This window comes from Plectrocnemia conspersa, unplaced genomic scaffold (assembly GCF_051122295.1).
Source record: "Plectrocnemia conspersa isolate PC_06_02 unplaced genomic scaffold, ASM5112229v1 ptg000005l, whole genome shotgun sequence".
Lineage (NCBI taxonomy): Eukaryota > Metazoa > Arthropoda > Insecta > Trichoptera > Polycentropodidae > Plectrocnemia > Plectrocnemia conspersa.
In genome coordinates this window covers 23,125,728-23,149,601 of record NW_028277169.1, presented here as the reverse complement: position 1 = coordinate 23,149,601, position 23,874 = coordinate 23,125,728, and the positions used below count along the sequence as shown (strand labels likewise).

The 23,874-nt window shown below is 30.3% G+C and overlaps 1 protein-coding gene and 1 long non-coding RNA gene across 4 annotated transcripts in view; one reads left to right on the top strand and one right to left on the bottom strand.

The window, feature by feature from the left end:
• LOC148235200 (uncharacterized) overlaps window positions 1–23,874 on the bottom strand; it is a 52,323-nt gene that overhangs the window by 17,310 nt on the left and 11,139 nt on the right. Inside the window, exon 1 of one of the 3 annotated variants that reach the window (XM_088187254.1) lies at window positions 20,028–20,222. The exons of 1 other annotated variant lie outside the window; for it this stretch is intronic. The gene's annotated coding sequence lies outside the window, so the exon portion shown is untranslated. Of the gene's footprint in view, window positions 1–9,010; window positions 9,160–20,027; window positions 20,223–23,874 lie in introns of those variants that run through there. One more of the 3 variants, XM_088187253.1, reaches the window with a different exon arrangement.
• On the top strand, window positions 8,314–9,326 carry LOC148235202 (uncharacterized). Its single transcript, XR_015809839.1, has 2 exons — window positions 8,314–8,493; window positions 8,554–9,326. It is a non-coding gene; the product is annotated as an uncharacterized LOC148235202 (long non-coding RNA).

The window sequence follows — 23,874 nt, the reverse complement described above, 5'->3', positions numbered from 1 at the left end:
AATTTTGCACTTTGTTCAATCGTGGTCAATCGATATTGAAACCACAAACTGATTTTTCATTCATTATTATTTATTTTTAACTATGTCCAATATTAAATATATATTTAAATCACAGTGTATTTCATTGATATACAATATTATATTTTCTTTATTATTCAACAATTCAATCTCTGAAACTGTGGCTATAAACCACATCAGATAAATATACAATATAAGAGAGAAAATGGCGTAAAATTTGAACATACAGTTTTCGAAATAGTCGAGGACAAACATACGTTTTATATAAATACATATGTATTTATATAAATATTAAAAAAAGTAATTGACATCTGAATATTTTTAGAATTAAATACAAATGCACATATATTTGAACATATATTATTTTAATTAGCAAATAACGTCTTCCAACTTTATAACCATACATAAAGTATGTGATAACTTTATTTTTACTTACAAATCTCACACCCAAAATAAATAAGCACCATTGCACATATTTTTTCAGCTCTGTACTAGAAGGGCGTTTTCAAGCGCTGACGTACTAAAAACGAATGAATAGCTGACGCAACTTATAGCGTTACACACGGATCTGGGTGTTTATTGTGTATTGCTTTCGAACCTTGGAAGCATCACGTTCGTAGACTCAGAGGCACTGTACACATTTGTTATCAATCCACGCATACACAGCATAAATAATAATCAGTCAATCGTTCATTCTATTTACTTTATAATGCGGTCAAAAAAAGATAAGGCTCGCAAAGTCAATATATTTTTAAGAATTTATAGAATGTCACCCAAGGGAAAAATATAAGATGTAACAATAACAGGATAATTTTTCCAGCAATCATGGTCACCGCGGCTGGCGCTGGAAAAGCGCACGTGGAAGGTGAAGCATGATAAAATGGCCACTCCGTGTAAACACAAGGCCGGTGGTAAAATTACACGCATTTGCGAACAGATTGTCCCGTTCGTTATAATTATTACGAGTTGCAAAACGTTGCATGTATTTTTTTTCCAACTCGAAAGAAAATACTAGTAGATAACGTGGAAATGAAAGAACGACAAATTATATGTTTACGTATGTCTAATGGTTGATATATTTTTTCAACATGAAAACATAAATTTTATATAAAAATAAAATAAAATAATACTAGTTAAATAGTATAACAGCAAGATAGACAATGAAATTGGTGACTAATACCTGAAAGAAATAAGTAAAAATCCTATATGTTTTTAATTTAAATCGTAACTGTGATTATTATATAAATATAATTTCAATAAATTATGAAAGATTAGGTTTTCTTAGATTTTCCAAATCTGACGGATGAATATCGCGATCAAGAATTAAAAGAAAGTAGAGCTTGTAAGCTGTCATACTATTTTATAATCAAAAACGAAACAGTCTCTCACATATAATTAAAATTAGTCATATATTTAATTGGACAAAAGCAGTGTTTGATGTTAAATCGGACTAAAAGTCAATAACATAAAACTGATATATACATAGTGAAAATAAAACATGTTTTTTGAGCAAAGGCATCTTAGCATATTTAAATTGCAAAGAAATTCATTAAAAATAAAAGCATTAACTCTTTGAGGAGTATCGCCGTACATGTACGGCGGTCGATTGTTCAATGTTTTGAGGTAGATAGTTATATATTTACATACATACGTATATAACCGAAGAAATAATAAATAAAAAAACATTATAATTATATATTATTTTGTGAATTTGAATTAAAAAAAAATACAATTAATGAGTACGAAATAAATGAATATAACAAAATATATTTTATAAAAAATAGTTTTTCTTAAAAGCTTTTTTATATTTTTTTCTCGATTAACTACATCGCCGGATTTGAACCATCAGAGCAACTGCATCATAGTTGCAGTCCGTCGCTAATTTTCACGTCATACGAAACGATTACTCATCCGAGTATAGCCTTCGACTCAACAATGGAGCGACTGTTTTAACTGAGTAAAGTGATATTACGACCAAAGAGAAATTTAAAAAAAAAATTCGCATGCGACAAACCGACATGTGTGTCTGTGTGTATGTACATACATAATGTATGTCAGAATGCGAAATATTCCAATATGACGATAATACAATACATATCGCGTTTCCTGACTCATTGAGGCGTTTCGAGTTTATCATACGAACTTATGTCCATACGTACATATAGGATGAACCGAAACATATGCTCTTAAGACAAGATAAAAATAAAATAAAAATAATAACTTTTTTATATTACAAATAAGATATCATCGTATATAATAGAAATAAAATAAATTGTGGTTATTTGTAACCAGTTTAACACAAAGCACACAATTTTTTTATATCATTCCTAATTATATCAATTTGAGTAATTTACAGATTGATATTCTAGTGGTAGATATTCATATTTTATATTACATATATAAAAAATACAAATAAATGTCTGAATATCTCAAAACTATTCTTGCCCAGTATTTATAATATACAGTTGGCTACAATAAATATCAAACTAAGAAGCTTATTTTAACATACAATAATCGATTCTATTTGATTGGCAATTGGCATAAATCAAGAGCCGCAACTAGTCTTTATAGATTGGTGTAATGGTTCTCAATTTAGCATAATATGTGGGATCAAATCAGTATTCCTATTAATTATATAATATGATACATTACAAGTGATTCGAGACAATATATTGATATGATTTTATTAAAAATACACGAGCTTATCATAACATACTTTAATTGATTTTTTAAATGGTGAATTCTCTCATAGTGATATCCGGTCCTTGTAAATAGTTGATACGATAAGTAACACAGCAAATATAATACTAAAAGAAATAGTGTCATATCGACATATGAATCACTCGACATGTTAGGAATCGCTATCGCAGTTTTATTACCCTAGCTTAATAGCTAACAATTAAAAATGCTGATAAAGACCGACTCAAATACATACCTAATAAAGATATGTATTTTATTTTAATTTTATAAATCGATGTTAAGAACATAGCAGCTTAACCCTAATGAGGCCAGACCTATTTAGATGGTATGCTCTAAAAGTGCACACCATCTAAATATTTTTAAAACATTTTTTAATGTGAACTATTATGGATTGTTAGATGGAAATAAAACTAATTTTATACAATTAAGAATACTAAAAGAGATATAAATAAAATATTTTCAACACATTTTTTATTTGCAAAATATGCAGAGAAATGCTTTTTCACTTATGGGAGCTCACAAACTTAGTGCATTTCGCTACCTGCTTTTGTTCACTCGAGTCTTACAAATCTGACACGTGACATTTCGCATATACATGGAGGGCCGATAAATCGCCCTCTAGTACTAAATGGGTTAATACATTTGAACTTGATTTTATTATTTGCTACAGGCTTTCAAAAAGTAATTGATATATTAATAAAAAATAATTTGTTTTATGAAACGACTGTTATTAAGTAATTAGCACGCGTAGCGCTTATAATCATCACATCAGTGGTATAAGTAAGTGATTAATACTTGAAAGACCTAAGTTCGAATCTCATATGGACTCTAGTATTTTTGAATTTTTATCGTGCCTGGGAGATCAGAATTAGTGAATTAAATATTTCCTTCAATTAACTAATTTTAATAAAATCCAGCTAGGTTGTGTCATAGTGAGATATATTTATTGTAAGTTGTAATAATGAATAATATGATTCCAGTCTAGTGTCTCACTACTTACTAAGTAGTCGTTGATTGAGTATATGCCGTTGTAATGTATTAAATCGTAAAAATGCAAAATATAAATATTTTTTAGAATATTTTATCAAATCGAAATAAAACTCATTTTATATAATTTAGAATACTAAAATATTTTCAAGTCATTTTTTATTTACTTTATTATTGTATTTGCAAAAATGAGAATTTAGTGTATAAATCTAGATACAATTTATGCTATTGATATCTGTGTAGCAGAAAATTGTAATTAAGTTTAATAACAGCAAAACAATGATAAAAATTGCATATGTTACATATAAATAGTATTATTTTGTAACGTAATAACTTTTTAATTTAAAAAAAATAATATTAATAAAATTTTATTGTAGAGTAAAAATTTAAAAAATATTTAAATGAGTGAAAAATTTAGTTTGTTACAATAATTTATCTATATGCATTACATTTTTAGACACTATGTAAATGTAGAGCCCAAAACTCAACTTTAAATGATTAAAAAAAAATAATATGCATATAGTATTTTTTACTAATTCATAAAAATGTAATAAAAATACTATTTTTAGTAATTTTGACAAGAAAAAAAAAATTTTAATATTATAGATTTAAAAAATTATAGTAATTCTACATCATAAGAATTAAGGATATATTCGTCAGTAGTATTCTTTTGAAATTTTTATTACTCATTTAGAGGTATGTCTATATTGTTTTTGAGTGATTAGCTGGCTCATTGATCGTCAACTTTCATGATAAAAATATTTATAAAAATTATAATGCCACATCGTCCACATTTTAGTTTGAGTAAAAATGCGATATTATTGTGTATTTGTCAATTAGGTTATCTACAAAATGTTGTACTAGATACAATAAATCAGTTTGAGGGTAAAATTAGCTACCCTTGGTAAAAATAGACGTAAAACAATGGCATGTATAATATATTACCCGTGAGAATTTTTTAAACATTTGTTAAATACATAAATATAGACAACTCTTATACCTGGCTTAGGGAAAACGTTGTATGAACTTGTATATTTACAAAAAAAAGCGTTATTTATCGAAGAAATGCGTATGAAACGCATTGCTTCTGTCGATAAAGTTTTTGAGGCAATCGACACAAGAGCTGGAGTTTTTAAGTTGAGGAAGAGTGAAGCTCTTTGATGAGAGTAAAATACATTTAAACGGGTGCACTATATTCGTCACCAAGGTGGCGAAAGATACAGCAAAAAATGTGTGAAATCGATAGAGCCAAATGTGGGTGCTTCTTATATTCCGGAATGGAAGGTATCAATTTTATTAACGAAATAGAGAAGGCGGTGAATTATAAAACTCTTTTTTATTTTTATGGAAATTTTTTTTGTACAGTTATTTAGGTAAAAAAAATGTAAAAATATCAAGATAAACATAATAAAAATATAATTTTATGTTTATAAAATTATATTTTTATTATGTTTATCTTGATATTTTTACATTTTTAAAAAAAAAAGCAAAAGCACATTGCGTCTAATCAACTGTAAAAAATATGAAAAACAACTCAATGGTTTTAAAAATGCATTGCTTATATTTTCTGCATACTGATTATTGAAGCAGCTTAAAATAGAAAACTAAATCGTATAATTATGTACATAGACTGTAATACTCGGTTCTGAGAAGCGCAACACGTTCAACTTTCAGTTTCCTCCTTTCTTTCATTCACAAGCGAGAGTGAATCTGCACGTGTTTGCTCAATCTCTCTGATTCGCAAATATGATCATTTTTTTTTTGTTCGCTCAGGTCGTGTCTGCGATTTTTGTGGAGATTCATAAACAAACATCCATCCCGCGTCACGTAAGGTCATACAACCGTCGATCTCGGGTATAGAAAGAGTTGGAATCTAGCGGTCGAAACGCATAGGCGTCAGGACGAGTTTGCACTTCGGATATGGCACTCTGAAGGTTGACGAGATCATGAGTTGCATCGGTGCACACTAAAACTTCTAAGCGCACCTATGAAAGATATACTAAAAAGTAGGACGCAGTCGTATCTCCGCAATGCACGCAATTTCACAGTGACCTTAGCACCGAAACGACAGAAGACGTTTCTCAACTGCAAGAGAACGTTTGCAGAACTATGACAGAAGAGAGGAGGAGGAGGAGGAGGCAATGTGCGACGGTCATGTAACGTTAGAAGCATTGTACGAAATTTCCATAAAAAAGTGATGGTGAACCCTTTGGTATAGAGCTTCACGAGAAGCGCCTTATCTGGTGTCGATTGTTTACACAAACGTGTAATTACTTCAAGATGTTTTGGAGTGACGAGTTAAATGACGATAATTATGAGAGAGTATCGTTTTCAAGATTGAGCTACAGGTTGTTTCGTAAGTCTCAAGACTTTTATTTTATATGAGTCTATGGAACATCTACTATTTTATAATCAAGTGTACGACAAAACAACATCAATCGACCACAATCAACAAGTAGCATTTAAAAAAAACCGTTCACTTTAAGAAATAGTTGAGATATTTAGTTAATAAATCACTCAAAAGCTCATTTTTAAATATTTAAGAAAAAATGCTATTTAATTTAACGAATATCTCCAAGGAAATTTGGCCGCGTAGCGCGTCAATAAATTGGCGTTTTACTCATTTATTTATTTAAGTTTCATATTCAATATTTATGAAGACTATAATATTTTGCAACCCACGTGGTTTTAATCACCATTTTTTATTATTAATTTTTTATACATTTAAATGCTAATAAAATGGCACAAAAAACATGGAAATAGTCGCTACGCGATTTAATTATTCATGTAATTTATTTAAAATAAAATATAACAAAAATCCAGCAAAGCTATAGACATCATTATAATAATAGTCATGCTAAATAATTTTTTTAACCCTTCATTTTCTATGATGTACACCAAGTGTACATGTCATATTATTAATGTTTTATTTAAAAATACATTTAAATCATAAATTCCAGCAAAAAATCCGGTTTTTAATAAAACAATACAGAATACGTAGATGATATTAGCGTACATAGATTTGTATTCCTTATAATATAACCTGTTAAAATATATTGGCTGTTCAAAATGTATTATTTATTTTCAAATATTATATACATATAACCTCAAGTTTAAAAATAAAAGAAAATTTCGGTTACGTCTCAAACGCCGGTTCAACTAAAAAAGGACCAAAACAATAATAGAAACGACGTCAGAAAATATGGATATATTGGTATGATAAATATTTAAAATAGTAAGAATCAAATGAAGAACATTTAAACAGAATTTTAATCAATAGGAGAGCGCAAAAAATCACTTCTCAGAAGTTAAAAATTCACGTCAAAAGCAATAAAATCGTGTCGGAGACGTCGCAGTGGGAACGTTCATTAATATATCAAGGATATAAAGCAAGTGGTTGATAGCACGTGCATTAATATATCTCGGGAGCAGACATTTAAGGAGTATGTACATATACAAAATAATCATTTACTCGTTTCAGCACTTATTTTTGTGTTTTAATAATTTTAAGTCACTAATTTGTACATGTACATCAAGTGTACATCACCGGAGGGCAAAGATTTTTTGCAGCGAAAGCATAAAAATCCACAGAAAAGAGCTTCTAAAAATAGTAACTAATCTAAAAATAGATCATCTGCGAGGAAAACTTGCGTATTATGATTAGGTAGAAAGCGATAAGCGAAAAATAGTTGTGTGGTATTTAAAAAATAAATACAAATTCTCATGATAAGACCGAATGTATCGTTCAATTGTTATTTTTTTCCGTAAAATAATTAGATCGCTACGCTGCCTACTTTTTTTTAGTATAGAAGATCCTAAGGTTGTCGGTTTCGGTTTATTTGAAAAGAGGGGCCAGATACTTATAATTTCATTACTGATTAAAATCTAATAGCGTCATAGTGCGCGTTGAATGTTAATATAATATCCGTAGATTGAGAAGCTGGTGAAGGCGCTGACTCTGACGCAATATGTTTCAATAGCAAACTGACATAATGCATATATACCCATTTTATGGTGCAATCGTGACTTTTCTAGAATAAAGATTATGAAGCAAAAAACTTAAAAATCGAAAATGACTTCACGAGATTTATTAGTAGTTGGACGAGTTTCGCAGATTTGTTTCCACCATGGGGAACATGTGGTGCGAACGGACATGAACCGCGCGCGAAATCCACACAGCTGTTTAACCATATTCTAATGTTATAGATATTTTATTATTATATAATACATATATAGCGAATGTGTGAGCTTACTTACATATGCACACTTCTATGGTGTAACTTGGCGTTATTCGCAATAATTAGCCGAGTACATCCGTTTTTGCGGTAACGTTTCACATACGACTAATCTAGAACGCAGAAGATACGCAATCGTTGTGGGATAAAATCTTGCTTACGCACAGAGGAAGTGTTTAATGAGTTTTCAAGACTTTTTTTCGGACTATCGAAATTTCGATCAAGTTCCAGCTAGATTTTTGATGACATTTTAATCGATTGCAGAAGAACTGACTTTATACTATTAATAACTGGTGAGCGAATCGGGCTTTGGACAGAAACTTTGAAAACATCTGGTTCGCTAGGAAACGCAACCGCAGTGTCGATTATCGCCGAGTTGAAATTTATACATTGTTTTACGCACGTTTCCGGTACATATTTTTTCTATATTTTTGAAAAAGTATAGCGAACGTTAAACGTGGCCTTATGACCCTTGAGCTTTCCGAGACCTTTGGTCTTGGCAACAAAGTCGGCTTCCTGCGCCCAGTGCCGTGAATTTCATAAGCACACGCGTGTATGTATTCATGATATGCTTTTTTTTAACATCGTCAAACACAATTTGTACTCCTTTTAGAGGTCTGGAGAACAGGATCCAGCGCCCGAGGCCGACAGCTCAAACAACCTCGTGTTTGTTTAGGATGAACTCGGACTTTTTAAAAAACCATCGAAAGGCTGAAGCATTGTCGGGTCCTGGGCGAATTTTTGTCAAAAGAACTGGTTTGACCCCGGCAATCTTGAAAACACCCTCCCTAAGCCAACCCCTCTCTTAGGTCCTCTTTAGAAATCGCAAAAACCCTCGTTTTTTAGAAATAAATAAATGCTTCTAAAACGTGTTTAGGAGTTTAAGATCGAACTTTGGTACAAAACGTGGGCGTTAACAGCAAGCACGTGGTCCATATATTTTATAAATAAAATGAAACAAAGATTAATACTAATGCATATTAAAATAGTAACAGAATAGTAACGCGCCGCTTAGGTGGTTACAAAAGGCGGGAAGGCAAAACGGTTCAAAGTTCGATTCGTGTACGTACCTAAGTTGGATTTTCTGCATAGTTCTTGTTGTCGGTCGTTTTTGTGCGTTTACTTTTTTCTTCAAATGTGAAATTGAAATTAAAAAAATAAATTGAAAAAAACTTAGTAACACCGAGCGACCGCACACTCTCAGATTCGAATCGAGACTGAAACAACTCAACATTTGGACTCGGCGATAGGCTGTAAAGTCAGAGGTTAGCAACCATGCGCGTGCGAGTTTTCGAAAAAATAAATTATGCAACACTTTTTTTGTCTACTACTATATGTTGATGTAAAATTGACTATAAAATGATAATAAATATCTAACAACAGAAATAATTATGAACAAATATGTATCATTTCTACGTGTATACTAACAAATTTACAAATGTCTATAAATTAACTCACTATTCAAGGAGTTAAAAGACCACCGACTGTCGATCAGATGCAGTTAAGAAGGCACCTGAATCCTAAGAGTTCAACCCGATCATTAAGACGACCTGGAGACTACGTGACGCAGTACTACAGCGAGATTTATTAACACGTCTAATTTTTATTTAAAAATAATTTACAATTGAAAATTTTTTTACTTATGAAATTAAACGTACAAATTACAAGGAACCACATAATAATTTTGTTTAATCTGTTTATCAGCGAAAAAAAATATTAAACGAATTGCCTATAGGAAATTCTGCTGCCAATTAATTTTTTATTGTTTAAGTTGTTCTAAAGCATAATCATATTATAGTTAAAAGCAAAAAAAAATTAAATAGTTTGTCACTAAACATAAAAAATTTAGAACCACTAGCATTTTTTTATAGATTTTTATTAAATCTTAAGTAAGTTCAATGCGTTACAACGGGCAAATCTGTATCAACTGAGTAAGTCAATCAGACATAATATATACCTGCAAGTAAATATTAACCACCAGACTGAAAGTCTGAGAATCGGTGACATCTATATTATTACTTATTATGTGCTATATAATTTATAATCCATAGACGTTACTGCAGTTGGGGCCGTTTTTTTTTTTAATAATTGCGCATTTTTATATATAAAAATCGAGTGCTGTCGCCGAGGTTCGAACCCGCAACCTCAGAGTTACTAGTCTGAGACGTTACGGACTCATGTAACAATGATTATTCATATGTACGTTATATTTTTAATGAAAACTATTTTTATGAAAAATTAAAAAAAAACTATTTAAAAAAAAAAAATTAAATTAATTAATTTAATATTTATGAAATATTTTTTATTGAATTATTTTTTTATTTATGTTCGGCGAATTTTCTGCTTATATTTTATTCTTGTGCACTTAACACACTGTTTTTTTGTTTGGACTATAATTAGTATGTATATATAATAATTATTGTATTTTCTCTAAAATTGCCCTTTTTTAACAAAAATATTACAAATATATTTTAATAAATTTATTATTTTTTAAACAAAATTTGGATTAAACTATTAATTTTTTTGAGCATTGACAACGAAGTAAACACAATCAACACTCATAAGTAATGAGACACTAAACTGAAAGCAATGATATTTATTTTAAAAATTAAAGCAATTATACATAAGATAATAATTATAAGCCATTATTAGTTTATAGGCAGTATATGTTACTATACGCGATTTAGTTAAATTTTATTTGAATTATTCATTTGTGAGCTTAGGAAAATTTGGGAAAACCTAATATGTGATGATCAATCCGAATTTTAATTATATAGTAATCACTTATTCGGATTTCCCAGATACGGTAAAAGCGCTAGGATTTGTAATATAAAATATTAGCGTTTCAGGTACTATAAATTAATTTTTATCACTGTTCTACAGTACCTGTACAGGAATTAATGAATTTAGCATAATAACATGTACAGGTTATTATGCTAAATTAATTAAATTAAAAACTATTATTTTTAACACATTGCACACAGAGAGCAATCGGAATCGGTCAGATATTTATGGGTTTATCCAGTGTCTAATATTTATTTTTTCCAGTTCCTGGCCAAAGCCATTTACCTGGGTATCTATTAATTTGTTCTTACTTTTATTTATTAAATTTTTAGGGCAAAAAAAAAAGTTAGAAAAAAAAACTTTTTGTTTTTTATTAAATTAGCTAGTACTTTTTTTTTTTAAATATTTATGTTATCTATTAAGGTTTTTAACTAATGGGTTAGTATGATTTTTATTTCTGTCTTAATCTTATGGGTTTAGGTTGGCACATCTGCGCCTGATTTCAAACATATTTTTTAAAACAGGTTTCTATACGAATGTTGGCAAAGTTGTAAGGATAGTGTGCGCCGTAGTAGGAAGTACGGAAAATACTAATATATATGTATTCTTTTACTATTTTTTAACTTGTAAAGTATACATACAGTTTTTTTATTTGTAGTACTCGAATATTGAACACGAATTACAGTTGCGAAAATACATTTCAATATATCAGTAATTTTGTATTAATAGAGGCAAACTAAAATAAATTCGATTCGATACTTTGATATAATTAAAACGTCTAAAACATCACTCAATCGTCAAAATAATCAAGTTGAAAGCATACGCACGTCAAAATATGGTTATCGCAAAACGATTATCAACATATTATTAAATAGCCTATGAAGTGGCTCGCCTACAAGTAATGCACGTATAGTACATAAGAATCGCGATAAGAGCACGTTTTAAAAAAGGTTGAGCGCCACTAGTCGCTCACGGTTTATTTGCCTACAATCAGAGCCAGAAAAATTATTGTTAGACGTGGGGAAAAACCATAGCGGAAAACGACACACATTTATAGAGAATAAACATAAAAGTGAAATTTGTCGTTGGATGCAATTGGGGGTCAAGACACGGCTTCATCTAAAACTTAAAATTAATAAATTGATAATAAAAATAGTTTAACATCGCTATCGAATTTTAATATAATGAGCCGTTAACGCCCCCATAATTAAATCGACTTATAACGCGATTATATTATTTAAGTTTCAAAAATCATTGTAGCGGATCATTCAGGAGCAAAATCTTCCATGAAAAAGTGCTTTCTTCAAACGTCTTCAATAAACGATTTGAAATATTCGTTAGAAGTGAAACTGGCGATTGTGCGAGTGAGTGTGTGTGAGTGCGAGAGGGACAAGGATACGAAAGTGTGTCACATGATTGTGCTATTGTAATGTGTGTGTATACATTAAGAGCGTTTTATGGTAAAACGACGGAAGACAATTGAAAAATACATAGATGTCATAGAACGTGTGCGGAGAATGCTACGGCTCCAGGCTCCAAGCGCTAAATTATAAAGAGACGAAGGATGTACGATACTGTGACAAGCGATGGTACGAATGAGGATGTGGCATATCCTTAAAAAAAATTTTGCAACTGAATACCAAGACATTGACTTTCAAAAAATACTAAAATGTTGCTATAGACGTAGTGTTTAAATATTTAGACATTTTAAAATTTATTTGCATCTTCAATTTTTTTTCAATCAAAGACCCCGTGAGTCAGGTAGATTTCTATGTGTAAAGGTATTTAAAAAAAATAGTATTATTATAATTATATCTTTTTAGTTAATAAATATATATGATTCCATATTTTTACAAATATTTTAAGCTGTCATGAATTTTTCAATATTTTTATAGTAGCCATTTTGAGACAAGATGGCGGATCAGACTGGTTAACGAGCTGGTTATCTGAGATATTGACAAAAGTTTAGATAAAATGACGTTTTTTTAATTAATTTTTATTTGTCAACAAATTAAGCTTCTTATTTTTTTTCTAGCATTTTGAAACATTACGGTTTATACAGTGGCGTAGCTATGGTGGGGCGAGGGGGGCGGGCCGCCCCGGGCGGCACTTGCTTGAGGGCGGCATATTTGCGATGGGATCGTCTAGTGTGGTACTTAACCCTAAATGCACTAAAATATATATCCACGAATAGCAAGAGCTTAATAATAACCAATTAATTATTTTAAGAAATGCTGATTTTATGACCATGCAAAAATGTATAGGGGGGGGGGGGGATGGCGGCAATTTTAAGGATCGCCCCGGGCACCACATACCCTAGCTACACCACTGGGTTTATAGTTTGTGTCCTGTCCAGGCCTGCCGAGAGGGGGAGGTACAAATTACCGGGGCCCGACTGACCTCAAATAATGAATCTGAACTAAAAACTACAGTTGTTTGAGATGTATCTCTATACTGATGAATTTCAGATATAAATTCCTTTAGCCATTTTTTATCATATTAAACAAGAAATAAAAGGAGCGGAACATTGCCTTCAAAAGCACCCACTCTCTAGTAGTACTTTCACAATAAACATTATTATTCAAAGGGACAGATTGACGCTTTTTCTGTTAAATTTGTTTGCAAATTATTTTGCTTTTTAAACGTTTAAAAAATATTAGACATGAGAGGAAATATTCAACGAATGTAAATTAGTAGCGGTAAATTTAGGTATTCGATCTGAAAATTCAGATCGAATACCTAAGGAAGAAGCAAAGAAATAACGAAAAATCAACAACAGAACCAACTGAATTATACAAAATTAATGTTATATTATCGTTAATTTAACAACTGGATTTAATGCAGCAAAATAAATAAATAATGCGTTAAGTTTCATGTGGTTATTCCTAAAAAAAATCAAGAAAAAACAGTCTCGAATCAATCCCGAAAATATTTTTTAAAATATGCCATTTCAGTAAAATCATATCGGAATACAATTTCACTGGTAAATATATATTTTTACCAATGAAAACATAAATTATCTGGCAGGTGCTAGTAAAATGATATGATTTCAACTTTTCTCTATGTAGTAATATATATATGTATTTACATAATCATTATTATTTATTTACATCCGATGTGTGAATGTGTATTTTTTCCAAATACATTTTCACCAATTTCTACCAGCGAAAATATAATTTAATTAATAGGCGCTAATATGCTGCTCTAAAATATATATGAAGCTCAAATTGACAGTTGCGAAACGTCCATTTGCTGTTCAAACCCAAACCACAATTTTTTTAATTTTTTTAATACATATAAGAGCTGCATTAGCTACGACCTAGCTCGATTTTAATTAATCGCCACGATATTCATCCGTGAGATTAGGTAATCTAGATACACCTAATATGTGATGATCGTTTGGAATTATAATTATATATTGATCACTAATTCCGATCTCCCAGACACGATAGAAATTTAAAATAAGAATGAAAGTTTTAGAACTTAAATATAAACTAAGCCAACTCAGAAAGACATCGCATCTCACATATTGCTCCATAGTTTGTCTGCATTTCGATATTACACTATTTTATCAATTATTAACTTACTATTTTATACCCACACCAGATTTTTGTTGAACTCGTTATACTAAATAGTATGTAGTTAACTCGTTAGACACGTCAGGTTTTTTGTTTGCTTGTATACCAATTAACTACAATGGTTACAAGCGTCGCTTGTAACTATTGTGTTTATATGCTTGCATTTCTATAAAAATCGATAATTACTAATTTTGCAACGGACTCACTAGTACGTAATAAAAACGTTTAAAGCGCCCAGTCATATCAGCATGACAATGACGCAACGGTTTTCAAAGGCTTTAAACACATTGCGGACAAATTTATGTTTGTTTTAATTTTCTAATAATGTTAGATACAAAAAATAAATAGCGTCTGTTTGTTTAGCAGTGAGAGGCTAAAAATGAAAATTATTTCGTCTGGACGACATAGAAAAACGCTTCTCTCAAGAAAAATCATTTAAATTATACCTGCGCGGCCTTTCGATAATATTATTTATTTAAAAGCACTACTTAGAAAGTGGGTGCTTTTGAAGGCAATGTTCCGCTCCTTTTATTTATTGTATAATATGTGTAAAAAGGGTTAAAGGAACTTATATCTGAAATACATCAGTATAGAGATACATCTCAAATAACTGTAGTTTAGTTCAGATTCATTATATATTCTTGCTATGATTTTTTCCAGAGTTGGGCCCCTCTCGGTAGGCCTGACCACAACGAATCATACCATAAACATATAAATAAAAAATATAATATACCACTCAGTTGATTTTAAATGTGTATAACACTTTTTAGTCGCATGATGAACTGAATCAGATTTTCGAGTAGGGATTTCGGTCGGGCCTTGTAGCAAAGCTTGTGTACAGAGATAACGACACTTCCACCACGGGACATACTTCAAACATCCTGTCCAATGGCATCCACTGAGCAAACAGGCGAAGCTAAAAAATATACACGACTAGCGTGCGAGTGGTGAAAGGTGAGCCAATTCGTTACTGTTTGACAATTGTTGTGACAACAAAGGACCAAGAACGGGTCACACTTTGGTAATGACATGACACGGCCACGGCAAGACGCGGCCCATTGTCTTTTTATAAAAAAAAAATCCTTGCAATATGGTAATATTGGAGAGATGTCTAATTGTAGTTAAACACATACATACATAACACAGCATATTTAAAAAATACATTCTTAAGTCAAACAAAATCAAAGATTGAGTTTCTGAAAACTTGCACTTGGATCAACTATATGACTAATTTGCTTGTGTATTCAATAAATCTAAAATCTTTGTAGACCATTGAACAGCTGGACTCTACCATTTTAATTATTCACGATTATACCAAAAGACGCCCGGATATGGGTAGGTCATAGGTCCGAACCTGATGTCATTGCAGTCATTTCCGTCGAACAGTCAGTTTGTTTGCATAATTAATAAATGAGGGTAGTGACGACAAAAAATAAACTATTCAGATTTTTTTAATTTCTGGAAAGTTCGCATAAAGGTCGAACGGAAAAGGAAATTGACAACAAACAGTACTTTGAGATAATTATTCCCAGAAGAGCGTTTCTTTGACGTATGACTTATATTTTAAGCAAAGACTGTTAAACTTTTTAAAAAATATTTAATAAATAGTCACAGCTTGAGTGCTCGCGAACCGTAATTATGACACGTTATTTTTTTGTGAATACTATTGGAGTGAATCTACATATGTTTACTGCTTGAAGTGACAGGTAAGTTTTAACATATATTTAACGATTTGTGTCACAACGTAAACAATATTTTTTTTCTGGTATTTAATTTTAAATGACTAAACTTTTATTTGTGCTAATCAAAATTTTGACAGTAAGAATTGTTCAAATTACAATAGTCTTTAAAAAAACTTTTTCTAGTTCTGATTTTTAAATTTTAGACTTTTGTATTATATTGGAAATTTTTGGTTTTGTTAAGACTATAAAAACATATTTATTGTTATTTTTAATAAATATATATTCAATTTGTCAGAAAATAATTAAAGCAATATATTATTTAATAACGATTCTGCTATGTCTAAAATAAAGTAAATTTCATAATAAATGGCAAAAAAGATAATACATATATACTTTATTTGACTTATCAGATTTTAAATACAATTTATAACACACAGTTTGATTTTTTAAATATAACGATCTAATCTGAAAAATCTTACAATATTTCATTTTTATTATTTCAAATTTAAGAAGGTTTTTCTAATACATTTATATATTTCTAGATTTTAAAGAAAATTACTTTTTTATTTAATTAAATTGTGGTATAATTCCAGCAGCTGTTTACAATTTTTGGATTTAAATTACATACATGTAAAATTGTTGTCACATATTATTTAGCACGCTGGAACGCCTGTCTTTCAAAACTGATTTTTTAAAATTTATAAAAAAAATATTTGATAAATAAAAGTGCACATAATTCAAAATAGATCATAATTAAAAAAAACTGCATTTCGAAAATTTTTAGTTCAGAGAAAAATTGCTTTAAGTAAAACACTCAAAAATTCCGTAATGAACGCCAAAATCTCAAGTTAAACCACATATACAATTTATTTACACAAAAACTTTTTTTGCTTCATTATATTAATCCTTTCAGACTAGTGTGCATAATTACGCACAGCAACTATTTTTTTTAATATATTAAAAATCGATTATTTAATACCTATAATATTCGGCAGTATAACACGAAAGAGCAAGATTAATGCCATTTTTGCAGCAATAAGTATATTTTATAATAAAAAAAATGCAATTTGTTGCTAGCCTATATTCAAAAATTTTAATTTATAGTCCATAAAAAACTAAGATATCAGCAAGTACAAGCAAAATTAAATCAGGTATCGCAACTGAATAGACCTCACAATTTTTAAAATAAAGAGAATACAACAAACCTTAAAATATTTAATAATTACATACTGCATGATTTTATAAAATACAACAATATAATTCTTACGCGTCAGTTTTTTTTATATAAAAAAACAATATTCGAGGACTATTTATATTGTATTTTTTTTTAAATTTAATTAAATAAAAAAATATTTTTTTTTTCAGAATACATTAATACAAAAAAGAACGAATAGTATAATTGAGTCCAATCCAAATTGTTTTGCTAAATTTATCTACTCATATTAATAAGTTAATTATGACAGTCATGGCCAAGCTAAAAGTCGACAAATACCATAAAACAAAACTGTTGCATATAAAATATCTTTTTAATAGCCGAAATTTCATAATTAACTTTTTTTATTTCTCAAATTGATACGAATATTGTTTCTTTTTAAATCTGTCTTAAAGTAATTTATTAATGTAATAATTTGAGCATACTGAGTTGCTGCAACCTATTGATGACAATAAAGTTCACATCAACAGAAACTAAATGAGCGTTTTCGGCAGCAAGAATAATTAAAATGGAACTACACACTTATTTAAAGTTTTAAATAGTGATTGCTTTGTTATATTTTAAATTAAAATTAATAGTTTTGATACATTTTATGTACTTTGTATTTCATACTTTTGGGGAGGGTCTTATATTACATTGCCGGGGGTAGTAAAAGCAGGAGGGAGGGATTTAAAGACTACGATTATTTAAATATCGAGTATATAACAGTCCTAAAAAATAACTCACTGCATGATATTATAAAATACAACAATATTATTTTCAGGCATCATAACGGTTGCGTGGATTTTAGTCTTTTTAATTTTTTAATACTTTTACACTATGTGTTCATAATTGGTATCTTACACTTTTCGCAGAAGTTATTTAAATATATCTGAACTAAAATCTCAGTATGATTTTATTATGATATCCCAATTAAAGTAATTATATTTATTAAAAACATATTTAAATTAAATCTATTTATGACTTTTAAATTTATTTGACAAAATTAATTTTGTCTAATATATATTATTAATATTTGTAAAGCATTTTTTTTTTGGACAAAGTGTATAATACGAATTTTGAACACAGTGTAAAATTTATTTTATTTTATATTATTGTTTATGAAAGCTATGTCATTTTTTATAGCATGGCTATAAAAAATGACTAATCCAAGAATTCGAGTTTCACTCGAACTACGTAAAAATAAACATAAAAAATTGTACTTACATAAAGACGTCAAACAAATTTTATCGATTTTGGCGATAAAGCTTATTTACAGAACCACACACATAAACGACCGGGATGATTGATAAACGAATCGCAACATAACACTGGAAACCCAGTCACTGGAACGGACCTCGTTTTTAACGGTTTTAAAACGATAGTGGCAAAACCATACGTGTAGAATAATATGTTTTTATCATAAACACAATAATAACAAACGATAAGCTATGAAACGTTCTGGCGACGCTACAATTTAGACAAGCACGCTGCTCGAAAAAATAAAAATACTGACACGAAGTTATCAATTTTATATTTTAATTAAATATTTAAAAAAAATATTTTCTATTTATAAAAACCACTGCGCGGTTTTCAAGAAAATAATAATATTTCAATGTAAATGGTATTTTTTTTCTGCGCGGTTAAATAAGCCTAGGCAGTCGATTATCTAAAACATGTACTGTAAAAATTTTCTATAAAGATATGATAAAAGTTCAAAAGCAATTCAATAGAATACAATAAGTTTATAAGTTGATTTATCAACAAAAATAAACTGAAAAAATACAATCTACATATATTGATTGCTGTATTGCGATATTTATTCAGCTAAAAGAGCATTTTTTTAGAAAACTTACTCTAATTACGCGGCCAAAGGATCTTAGGAAATACCTGTTTTTATTTATAATAAGTTTAATTAATTATAGCTAATATGGCTCGTAGCGCAAATTTATTATTAATTTTTTATTATATTTATATAATAATTTTAATATTCACCTACCTGTTTTTTTACAAATTTTTACGTAGTGTAACGATATATAGCATATTGTACTTGACAAAGCATATATAAAAAATATTCAGATCATGATAGAAACGAGGTTGCCAACTAAAAATAATAGGTTGTGCAAATTCCATGACGCCGGAGCTCACAGAATGAAAGTTTTTGTTGCTTCAAAAAATGCTTTGAAGATTCTCTGACATTTATTATAATAATTTTCGATTCTCTAATAAATATGTTTGGTTCTATCATGATTCCTAATATTATTTAAATGTGAAAATATTGATTCTAAGCTAATTTGATAATATTTATTTCTTAAAAATATTACAGTAATAAAATTATCAAAAAAAAAATTTTTTCTTATAAATTGAGACATATATTTGACTATGATATAAATTAAAGAAAACTTGGTAATTTTTGTTATGAGGCCAACTTATTGTTAGTGAAACGTTAAAATATAAATAAATAAGCTATTATATAAATGTTTTACTTTTTCGTCATGACTATCAATCATAGTTATATATTTTTTATATAATTTGCTGATATTTGACTTTAAAATTGGTAATTAATAGATGTTACTTTGAGTTCAAATCTTTTAAGTTTCTAAAATATTTATTTTAATATGGTATAAGTAAACCGCAATATTTAATTATCATTAAGAACCAAACTTTATTTATCCATTATTATATTGAGGAAATATTTACTGAAATTGTCGTTACAAATAGTTATTAAACATATGTTTGCGAGAGAAAAAACGGTATAATAACGACTAGATGGTACAAATTATACAGACACCATTTTTTCTATATAAAAAAACAATCCTAAAAAATCTCCAAAAGGGCAAAAAACACTCACCTGAGGGCAGAAAACGGTAGTGACTCAGGGTTAAATGACAAATTTAAACGCTTCCAGATTCAACAGCTCCGCCCAGAATAATTATGCTAAACTAGTCGACAAAAAATGACCCCGACTCCATCCGGGGGTCCTAATTTATTACAACGCACCGATCAATAGTTCTAATCTAATCAGTGGCGTTGTCATGGCTGTTCTGATGACTTATCAAGTGGAATATTCTGTGCCGAGTGAATAAATACATAAATGCATGATGGGCGGATTTGAATACGCCGGGGAATGGGAATAGATCAGAAATCTAAATTCTGAATTTTGAAATAGTTGAAAAAAATAATACAACGTAGAAAAAAGTTCCACGTGTAGATTTGTTTGTAGATAGTTGTGTGACAAATTTATGCTAAGATGTATAAATACGGTATAATATTATATAGACTATGTATACGTATTTGAGAAAAATAGTATTGATATATGTTAACATGATGTTCGAGAATCAGTATTTGATATAATATAAATAACTGCGGGAAATATGTTCATTGCTGGAACACTCACAAATACTGAATAATATGAATAGTTATTAGTTAAAGACACGGTTATACAGTTTGGTAAAAAATATATTGTGTCTTGCCAGTAAAAAATATTACTATGTGTATGTACATTTCTAGTGATATTGTAGTATATATAGGATGGTCCACTCTAAACCAGACAGCTGTCAATAATCACGCGTGTTCAAAGTGTCAATTGTTAGTTTGCAACAACACGATCGTATAACCACAGCTCAACGAGGTTAAAATTGTTCAATTGTTCTACAGAAATATACATCGAAATTTACGGGAAGATTATGGTCAATTTCATTGTCCTACTGAGCGAAAAATTCGCAACGTGGGGAAAAAATTTAAAGAGATTCGAAGCGTTAGATAGGATGTGCATCATCGTGGCGCCCATTCAGCCGAGAACATTGCTGCTGTAAATGAAAGTGTGGCCGATTCGTCGGCGTTCGCAGCTTTTGGCTCCCTTTATTTTGCATCTAGATTTGCACCTACACCCGTATACAATTCAGAACTGAAGCACAAATGTCATGGACAGCGAAGAATTTACGCAGATTGTGTGTTAGAGCTGCTGATTTTTCAAAGAAAATATTTTATTCTGATACGGCACATTTCCACCTCTCTGAGTATGTTACTAAGCATAATTGTCATATATAGGTCGAGAAAAATCCTCATGTGATTCATGAAAGAGCATTACATGCACAAAAAGTAGCTGTTTGGTGCGTATTGTGGTCAGGCAGCGTCATTGAGCCTTACTTTTATTAAAACGATGAAGGTCGGACTGTGTAACACAATGGTGAGCGCTATAGGCGCATGCTAACCGATTATTTTTGGCACAAATTCAAATATATTGGTGTGGAAGTCATGTAGTTCTAACAAGATGGCACAATTTGGCACACATCGGGTGCAACGTTGAATGTTTTGTCGCATTATTTCACGCTTTGGTGACGTTAACTGTCCGCCATGATCATGTGATTTAACACGGTTCGATTGTTTTTGTGTGGTTACGCTAAGAGTCGTATCTACGCCGATAAACCCGACACGTGAGAGCACCTAAAAACCAACAGTCATATTATAGCTGAGAAACCACCCAAAATGTACGAAAAAGTAATCGAAAATTATATAGAAAACAAGTTTAGAGGCGACCATTTAATTAATAAAACTTTTTGCAAAACAATTATTAGTGCTTTCGTCAACATGGCCCTGAGATTTTATTTGATGGGAAATTTTATTATTTTTTGCTTGTTGTATGTGTTTATTGTTCAATTTCTGTATGGCTTGTTTCATTGGAATATGAATGACACATATTACGTTAATATATTTTTTAAAAGAAAAACTTAATTTTTCTATGGTTTTAACTTATATAAAAATATTTCCACAGTATTTTAAACGTAAGACCGTCTATGTAAAGCATATCGTGCAAAATATTCTTAAAAGAAAATGTGAAATTCAATTCAATTAATTGATATTTATAAATGAGCAAAGAATCTTGTAGCTCACAAAATTAAAAAGGTTGCCGATTCAAGTCATATTTTTAAAGATGAATCACTATTTGACGCATGCACACACGGGTTTACAATCACTAGCAACGAACACAATTTTACATATAATAAATACCAGCGATAACAGTGTTTGCACTACTTAACCAAATATCGATCGGCGTCGCTATGGTTCTAATAAAATTATGATACAATACTCTCGACATATTCAACAGTTTGAGAATCGCTTGTGATGCGTTTTAGCTAACAACGCGTGGCAATTTTGTCACTTTCCGGTGAAATGTTAATCTCTTTCTAAAGCAGTTAAACCTGAACGGTTTGTCGCTCTTCGTTTCCACGGTTTGGGAAGCTCGACCAATTTTCGCGGCTATATCCGTTTGTCGTTAGATAACGTTCAATATCCAGGTGTTTTACATTACTATCTGTTATTTGAACTCCACGTTGGACTGATAAGAGCTGACGAGTAATTGTTGGGTGTAAAAACAACCTAAAACTAAAGAGGGGAGATCGAAACGTTTAGAAAACGCTAAACGTTATCGAATTAGTGTTACAGTAACGGTAATTTGTTGCCAATATACTTTCAAATCAGCAATATTTAACTAAAATAAAATTCTCAATACTCTAAACTACATATATAATGGAAATGTTATAATTATTTCCATTGATTTTTAATCGGTGTAATATAAAAATCACACATTTATAAAACCAAAGAGGATATCGTTATTATAAAGTAAATAATTTAGGGCTACGAACTCATAATCACACGTTTCGTGTTCGTAATTTTGTTTGTTATTTTTTTCACAACTTCATGCAAATGTAAATGGGCAAATTTAAATATTATAAATCTTCCCTTGCAACATAAAGAATATTAGTCTAATGCGTTATAACGAAGTAAATATAATTAACAACTACTAAATAAGTAGTGAGACATTAACCTGAAATCAGTGACATGTATGATTTTAATTATAAACTATAATTACAGCTTAAAATCAATAGTTGTCATTACAAGCTATCTCGATTTTATTTTAATTTTCATCACGATATTCATCCGTGAGATTAGGAAAATCTAATCTGTGATGATCAATATCAATAATAATTATATACCAATCACTAATCCCGTTCTTCCAGATATGATAAAAATTGAAAAATACTAATTTTCATATGGGATTCGAATCCAGGTCTATTATATTAATCACTGACTTATTTAACTGGTTTATTGTGCTGATGATGAATGACATATCTTATACGATAAATCAGTACCACGTCATCCGTTTATGTGCTGATCGTATTTGTTATGCCATCACTACACTCTGTGGAAGCTGGCCAAGGATGGAGAATATAGTGGGTTACTTCGGTCGAGTTCGGTTCTGCCCGCTCTAAAATCTCTCGGAAGTTGTCCGAGGTTACCGAGAACGGGAGGTAAAGTGGGGGTAATTCAGTCGACTTGGGCAGCTTCGAACGCTTCCGAACATTGTCGGCAAACGGACCGAAGTCGGAGCTGCTCTTTCGAGCGCGAGCGGTGAGATACTTCCCCTTTCGCTCTCTCGCGTGTTAAGTGACGAGAGTGAGAGAGATAATGATATGGTGTTTCGCAAACTGAGATAGAACGAGTAACTCGTTTAAATTTCAGTATGCGCGTAGGCGTCCTATGGTTAGCACGCATGACGAGCGCTGCATCGTGGTCACGTGGTCAATTTATAATACCACATGCTTATCGGGGACTTCGACATCTTTGAATATTTTAGGGCACCAAAAGGGATTAATTATATTTTTGATAGTATATTCTTCTAACAGATATCGTTATTA